The 6,845-nt window shown below is 37.6% G+C and overlaps 1 pseudogene; it reads right to left on the bottom strand.

Annotated features, from left to right (window-relative positions):
- Positions 1–1,787: 1,787 nt before the first annotated feature.
- On the bottom strand, positions 1,788–2,578 carry LOC102281716 (olfactory receptor 5F1-like; annotated as a pseudogene).
- Between the last annotated feature and the right edge of the window lie 4,267 nt (positions 2,579–6,845).

Below are 6,845 nucleotides of genomic sequence, written 5' to 3'. Positions count from 1 at the left end.
AAGAGAAAAGTGAAAGTGAAGTTGCTCAGTCGTGTCCGACTCTTTGCGACCCCATGGTCTGCAGCCTACCAGGCTCCTCCAGCCATGGGATTTTCCAGGCAAGAATACTGGAGTGGGGTGCCATTGCCCTAATAAGAAAGAACATGCAATAATGTTAAAAACACTTTTTACAAAAATTGCAAGTTAAAAGTTAGTCTAAATGTATATAAGGAGCACACATTCATTAATTAAAAAAAAATCTCCCAAAGTTTTAAATATTTGCAAGATTAATGAAATGTAGAAGGCTGAATTTAAAGGCTGAATTAGAGAACAGTGAACATGGTTCTAAATGCAATATGTCAAAACACCCAAATCTCAGAATAACTATATTTCATCCTGAACACAATGTTTCTATTCCTGAGCTTTACTAGAAATAAAGCATTTAATGGAAGGAGTAGAATATTAGTGTTTGCTAGTGAACTATCTTGATCCCAGAAGTACCTATGACAGAGAAATAGAAAGAGACCAACCAAACAGCAGCTGGCTGGTGCAGCGGAATGCAGGTGAGTCACTTAGTGAAGGAGTGGATCTTCACTGAGATCAGCCTGATCAGCCTGCTGCAGGGCCTCTAGGAACAGAGAAAAAATATAGACTGAAAGTAGGGCCCAAGGGTACACAGACAGCACGGATGACTACGTGAATGCTCTTCAGACCACAGAGGGCCATGGACGCTTGACCTGAATGACCTTTTGTGACAGGTAATGATCTGTTCTGCCACATCCCAGATGACTTGAGCATCACAGCTTCTATCAGGTGCAACTGTAGCAGAAAGAGCAAAAGAAGGGCCATGGAGAATTTCCTTCAAAAATTATATGTGAGTTGATCTTTTTAGCAAGCCCTGAACCACACTAACTTTACTCCAGAATTCTACTAAGCTAATTCCCATTCCACCTTCATATTAATGGTTAGCTTTAATATTATGATTGATTTTGATTATTTGTTGTTAATGATAGATTTCCATAATATGTGTGTTACATCCATTCAATGTCAACATCTACGGGTAGAGCTACTTAAACTCTGGAGTAGCTGAATGTGTGTGAGATGGCTTTGAGTGTATAAATCATCTGGAAGACAGAAAGTGAGAGAATAGAAAATTTTGAGAAGGAAAGAAGGCAATAGAAGAAAAACTACTGTAAGTGGTGCATTCTAATCAAAGAACAGTTTTCTAAATTGCATTCTTTTATACAAATTCATAACTTCTTTTTAAATGAATATCTGTTTGTAGGAATAGCAGAAATAAAAGTTGATGTGTTTACTGCTATTATTAAAATTATATTCCTGAATTTTGATTTAAGCTTATCCCCAGGAAATTATTCCATGAAATAAAATCGGAATCTATTCAAAACTTAAAACATTTGGCATATATGCTATATAGCAATCTATTACAAAACATAAATGGTGAAAAAGTATGCACTGGAAAAAATAAACTGAAAATTCTAAGTTCTTTTCTTGGCTAGTTTCATATGATACTGTTACTTTTGTCTTTAAATACTTAATAACTTCATTTCCCTAACCAATATTACTTTATAAATAAGCTCAAATTTTGGTGACACAATAGAAATATAAAATGATCAGGTGAAAAGTATATAATTTTATAACAGTCTGATACACATTTTTTATCAGTTAGTTTATATCTAATTGGATACAAGTACTTGAGTAATAATAATACATGATTAATTAGGAAATATTCTTGTGATAAACAGTAAGCTTGATCCACACTTTAAAACTTTAAAACATGCTCTGTTTAGTCAAGAAAACCTAAGCAACAATCCTAGAAATAAAGGGACCATTTTCTTAGTAATTACATTCCTTACAGCCTTCTTTACTTCCTCATTCCTAAAGCTGTAGATCAAAGGATTCAACATGGGGATCACCACTCTGTAGAACACGGAAGCCACTTGTCTTGAGTCAGGGAGTAGCTGGAAGTAGGTCTCAGATAAGTGTAGATGGAGGTGGAATAGAACAGGATCATGGCTGTCAGGTGACACGCACATGTGGAGAAGGCTTTGCATCTCCCCTCCTCTTTATGCATACAGAAGATGGAGAAAAGAATGTAACACTAGGAGGTAAGGATCACCAGCAGAGTTCTGACCATATTCACACCAGCAAATGTGGACAAGATGCTTTCACACAGGTGTGTGTCAGAACACAAGAGCTTAAAAATTGGAGGGATGTCACAGAAGAAGTGATAGATGACATTGGAACTGCAGAATGACAAGCTGTTCACATAACCTGTGTGAACCACAGAGTTGAACAGTCCTGCTGTAAAAACCCCTGCTGCCATTTTCAGGCAGACTGTCCTGGACATGATCAAGGAGTAAAGGAGAGGGCTACATATGGCCACATAGCGGTCATGGGCCATTAACCCAAAAAGGATGCATTCAATTGTGGCCAAGGCTATAAAGAAGTACATCTGCAGAAACCAGCCAGCAAAGGAGATGGTTTTCTTCTCTGACAATAAATCAACCAGCATCTTTGGAGTGATGGTGGAGGAATAACTAACATCCACAAAGGACAGGTTAGCCAGGAAGAAGTACATGGGTGTGTGAAGTCTGGAATCAGCTCTGATTAAGAGGATCATCCCAACATTCCCCACAACTGTAAGTGTTTAAATCATAGAAAAATGGCAGAAGAGGATAACTTGTAGCTCCAGTGTGTCTGCTAATCCCAACAGGATGAACTCCGTCAGTGAAGTATAATTTTTTTTCCGGCCATTTATTACAGATATATAATGCTTCAGCTTCCATTAGATGGAAACATTTCACTGTTCTATGTTTCCATGAAGTAATAGGAATGTTAATGTGGTTAGTGGCACATGAGGGAAAAAATGGCTTGGATAATAGAGTATAGTAAATAGAACAACTGAAATAAGGTAGAAACTAGTGAAAAAATGAATAAATGTTGGAGTTTGTTAACCAATTATCTGTATTAAATGTGGGTTGCTGCTGCTGCTGCTAAGTCGCTTCAGTTGGGTACGACTCTGTGCAACCCCAGAGATGGCAGCCCACCAGGCTCCGCTGTCCCTGGGATTCTCCAGGCAAGAACACTGGAGTGGGTTGCCATTTCCTTCTCCAATGCATAAAAGTGAAAAGTGAAAGGGAAGTCGCTCAGTCATGTCCAACTCTTCACAACCCCATGGACTGCAGCCTACCAGGCTCCTCCATCCATGGGATTTTCCAGGCAAGAGTACTGGAGTGGATTGCCATTGCCTTTTCTGAAATGTGGGTTGAGGCATCCAAAAATCCTTGGCCTAAGTCTACATAGTTCACTTCAGTTTTTTTCTAATGCAACATTTATGTTCTATTCTTTCTCTTCTAGCCCACATCCAAAATGCAAATTTCAGAGCTATCCTTGTTGAAGTCTTCCCCATTTTCTGAGGAGGTATTTGTTTAACTCAAATGCATTTTTTTCTCACAAAGACAGCTCTCTTTATTCTTTGATTCCAATATTTATGACTCACTACCCAAACATCACTTTTGTATTTTCCAAGCAGCAAACACAGCCTGTTTCAAATAACCCATATTTTGATACCTATTATACTCTTAAGAATTATTATGTATGTTTTAAAAGTTAACCACATATCTGTTCTCATTACAAAACACATTATCAAATCAATGCCCTATAGTAGCAGTCACCATACCTGTCCTCGGCAGTGAAAGATAAGGGCAGCAGCACACACTTAATAATATCTTTCCCAGTACTAGTTCATCTGGTCTATTATTTTCTTTCTTATCATAATCTTCTCTAATAACTCAGTTGAGGCATAAAAATTATAAAGAGACAATTTTCATGTTGAAATGAAATTAAATCAGAGACAATATGGATTGTTTCTGTGTAAAAATTTGAGACACTTCTTGAATATATACACATACTTGGATTTTTTTTTTTTTCTGAAAGAGGGTTTAACCATGGTGACTAGATTACAGCTTTTAATTGTGAGTCAATCCTCTAATGACAGAAACTCCATTCTCAAAAGTAATTAAAATATGATCATACATAGGTAGATGGAATCACACTCTATGTGGACTTGCATCATAACTTAGTTATTGATCTCTGTGTTACTTTAAAGTTGTTTTCCAAAGATAAAAACTTTAATTGGCTATTTAATTGCCTATTTTTTTAATAATTTTAGCTTATTCCAAAAGGGTACATAAACCACTACAAAATTATAAATCTCCCCTATGTATGCATATGTCTGAGTGTGTGTCTGTGTGTAACTGTGTGTGTATGTAACTCACCACATTTCTGGGTAAATTTAACCTGCAATCCACCTGTTTTGAGTGAAATAAACTGGAAGAAGATGCTAACTACTAAGTTCATGAATATTCTTCTGATGAATATGAATTATATTGGCCACAAAGGGACCTAGATTTCTGAGCTGGATGACAACTTTATGACAGGTCATTAGGTCAGCTTTACCACATCCCAGTTGAATATCGCAGCTTCTATCAGGTGCCACTTTAGCAGCAAGTGCAAGGCAAGGGCCATGGGGAATTTCTCTCCAAAAACTATATAATATAGTTACCATCTTAACAAGACCTGACCCCCTCTCAATTTCCTCCAGAATTCTACTAAATCACTCCCATTCCACTTCCACATTTAGGCTTACCTTTAATATTCAGATTAAAGGATGCTGTTGGTAATTGACAGATTTCCATAAGCAAGAAATCCATGAGTCCATCATGCAGAATATGTGTCAGTTTCACACATTAAACACTGATCAACCTGTTTTGGAACTATGCGGTGATTAAACTCTGCCATAACTGAATGTTTGTTCATGTGGCTTTGTTTATATGTATCACTCTGGAGGACAGAAACTCAAAGAAGAACAGGAAATTTTTGAGAAGAAAAGAAAGGAATAGAAAAAAAAAAAAAAAACTGATCTAATTGTGCTTTTTAATGAAACAGCTGTTTTCTATATAGAACACTGCTACACAATTCATATTTATACATTCAGTTCAGTTCAGTTCAGTTGCTTAGTCATGTCCGACTCTGCGACCCCATGGACTGCAGCACGCCAGGCCTCCCTGTCCATTATCAACTTCCAGAGTTCACCCAAACCCGTGTCCATTGAGTCAGTGATGCCATCCAACCATCTCACCCTCTGTCATCCCCTTCTCCTCCTGCCCTCAATCTTTCCCAGCATCAGGGTCTTTTGAAATGAGTCAGCTCTTTGCATCAGTGGGCAAAATATTGGAATTTCAGCTTCAACATCAATCCTTCCAATAAACACCTAGGACTGATCTCCTTTAGGATGGATTGGTTGAATTTCCTTGAAGTCCAAGGGACTCTCAAGAGTATTCTCCAACACCACAGTTCAAAAGCATCAGTTCTTCAGTGCTTAGCTTTCTCTATAGTCAAACTCTCACATCCATACATAAAGAACATTAATGTTAAAGTTACTGAGATCAGATTCTAAGAGATTGTTTCCTGAATACATCTCACAAACATCTTATCATCAGTCTCTTCTTCCATTTCATATTCTCTTATTAAAAGTGTAGTCTGTGATTCCATTCGCTTCATCTTCTTTGTCATGTCATCATTGCCCATGTCAGGTCTGTTTATAGCATGACTAAGTCCACAGCTTCCTGGATTCAAATTGATTTTCAAAGTTTCTTGGATGGATTTGTAAATGGAGAAATACAAAAAAAACGTACCAGAACTAGCATCAACTCATTGCATCTTATTCTGAGAGGTTTAATTCACTGAAATATATAGAAAGAAACCTCATTAATTTGCACCTAACTACATTAGGTTTCCTTACATGTTGAGCGATGTAAAACTCAATTGCAGCTAAGGAATTTCAAGCAAGAGCAAATCTTGAGTTATCACACTTTCAAACTTCAAGTGATATTTGAAAGTTATAGTTATTGAACTCGTTAAAGTTATAGTTATTGAACTAGTGTGGTACTCACATAAACATAAGCACATAGACAAATGGAGCAGAATTGAGACAACATAAAGAATTGAGACACATCTATCAGTTCAGTTGCTCAGTCATGGGGTCTTTGCAACATCATGGGCTGCAGGACACCAGGCCTCCCTGTCCATTACTGACTCCCAGAGTTTACTCAAACTCATGTCCATTGAGTCAGTGATGTCATCCAACCACCTCATCTTCTGTTGTCCCCTTCTCCTCCTGCCTTCAATGTTTCCCAGAATCAGTGTCTTTTCCAATGAATCAGTTCTTCACATCAAGTGGCCAAAGTATTAGAGTTTCAGCTTCACATCAGTCCTTCCAATGAATATTCAGGACTGATTTCTTCTGGGATAGACTGGTTGGATCTCCTTGCAGTCCAAGGGACTCTCAAGAGTCCTCTGCAACATCACAGTTCAAAAGCATCAATTCTTCGGCACTCAGCTCTCTTTACAGCCCAACTCTCATATCCATACATGACCACTGGGAAAAAACATAGCTTTGACTAGACAGACATTTGTTGACAAAGTAATATCTCTGTTTTTTAATATGTTGTCTAGGTTGGTCATGACTTTCCTTCAAAGGAGTAAGTGTCTTTTAATTTCATGGCTGCAGTCACCATCTGCACTGATTTTGGAGCCCCAAAAAATAAAGTCTGACATTGTTTCCACGGTTTCCCCATCTATTTGCCATGAAGTGATGGGACCAGTTATCATGAACTTAGTTTTCTAAATGTCAAAATTTTAGACAACTTTTTCACTCTCCTCTTTTATTTTTATCAAGAGGCTCTTTAGTTCTTTGCTTTCTGCCATAAGGATGGTGACATCTGCATGTCTGAGGTTATTGATATTTCTCCCTGCAATCTTGATTCCAGCTTGTGCTTCCTCCA

Source organism: Bos mutus, chromosome 17, assembly GCF_027580195.1.
Source record: "Bos mutus isolate GX-2022 chromosome 17, NWIPB_WYAK_1.1, whole genome shotgun sequence".
NCBI lineage: Eukaryota > Metazoa > Chordata > Mammalia > Artiodactyla > Bovidae > Bos > Bos mutus.
This window is presented reverse-complemented; position numbering and strand designations above follow the sequence as displayed.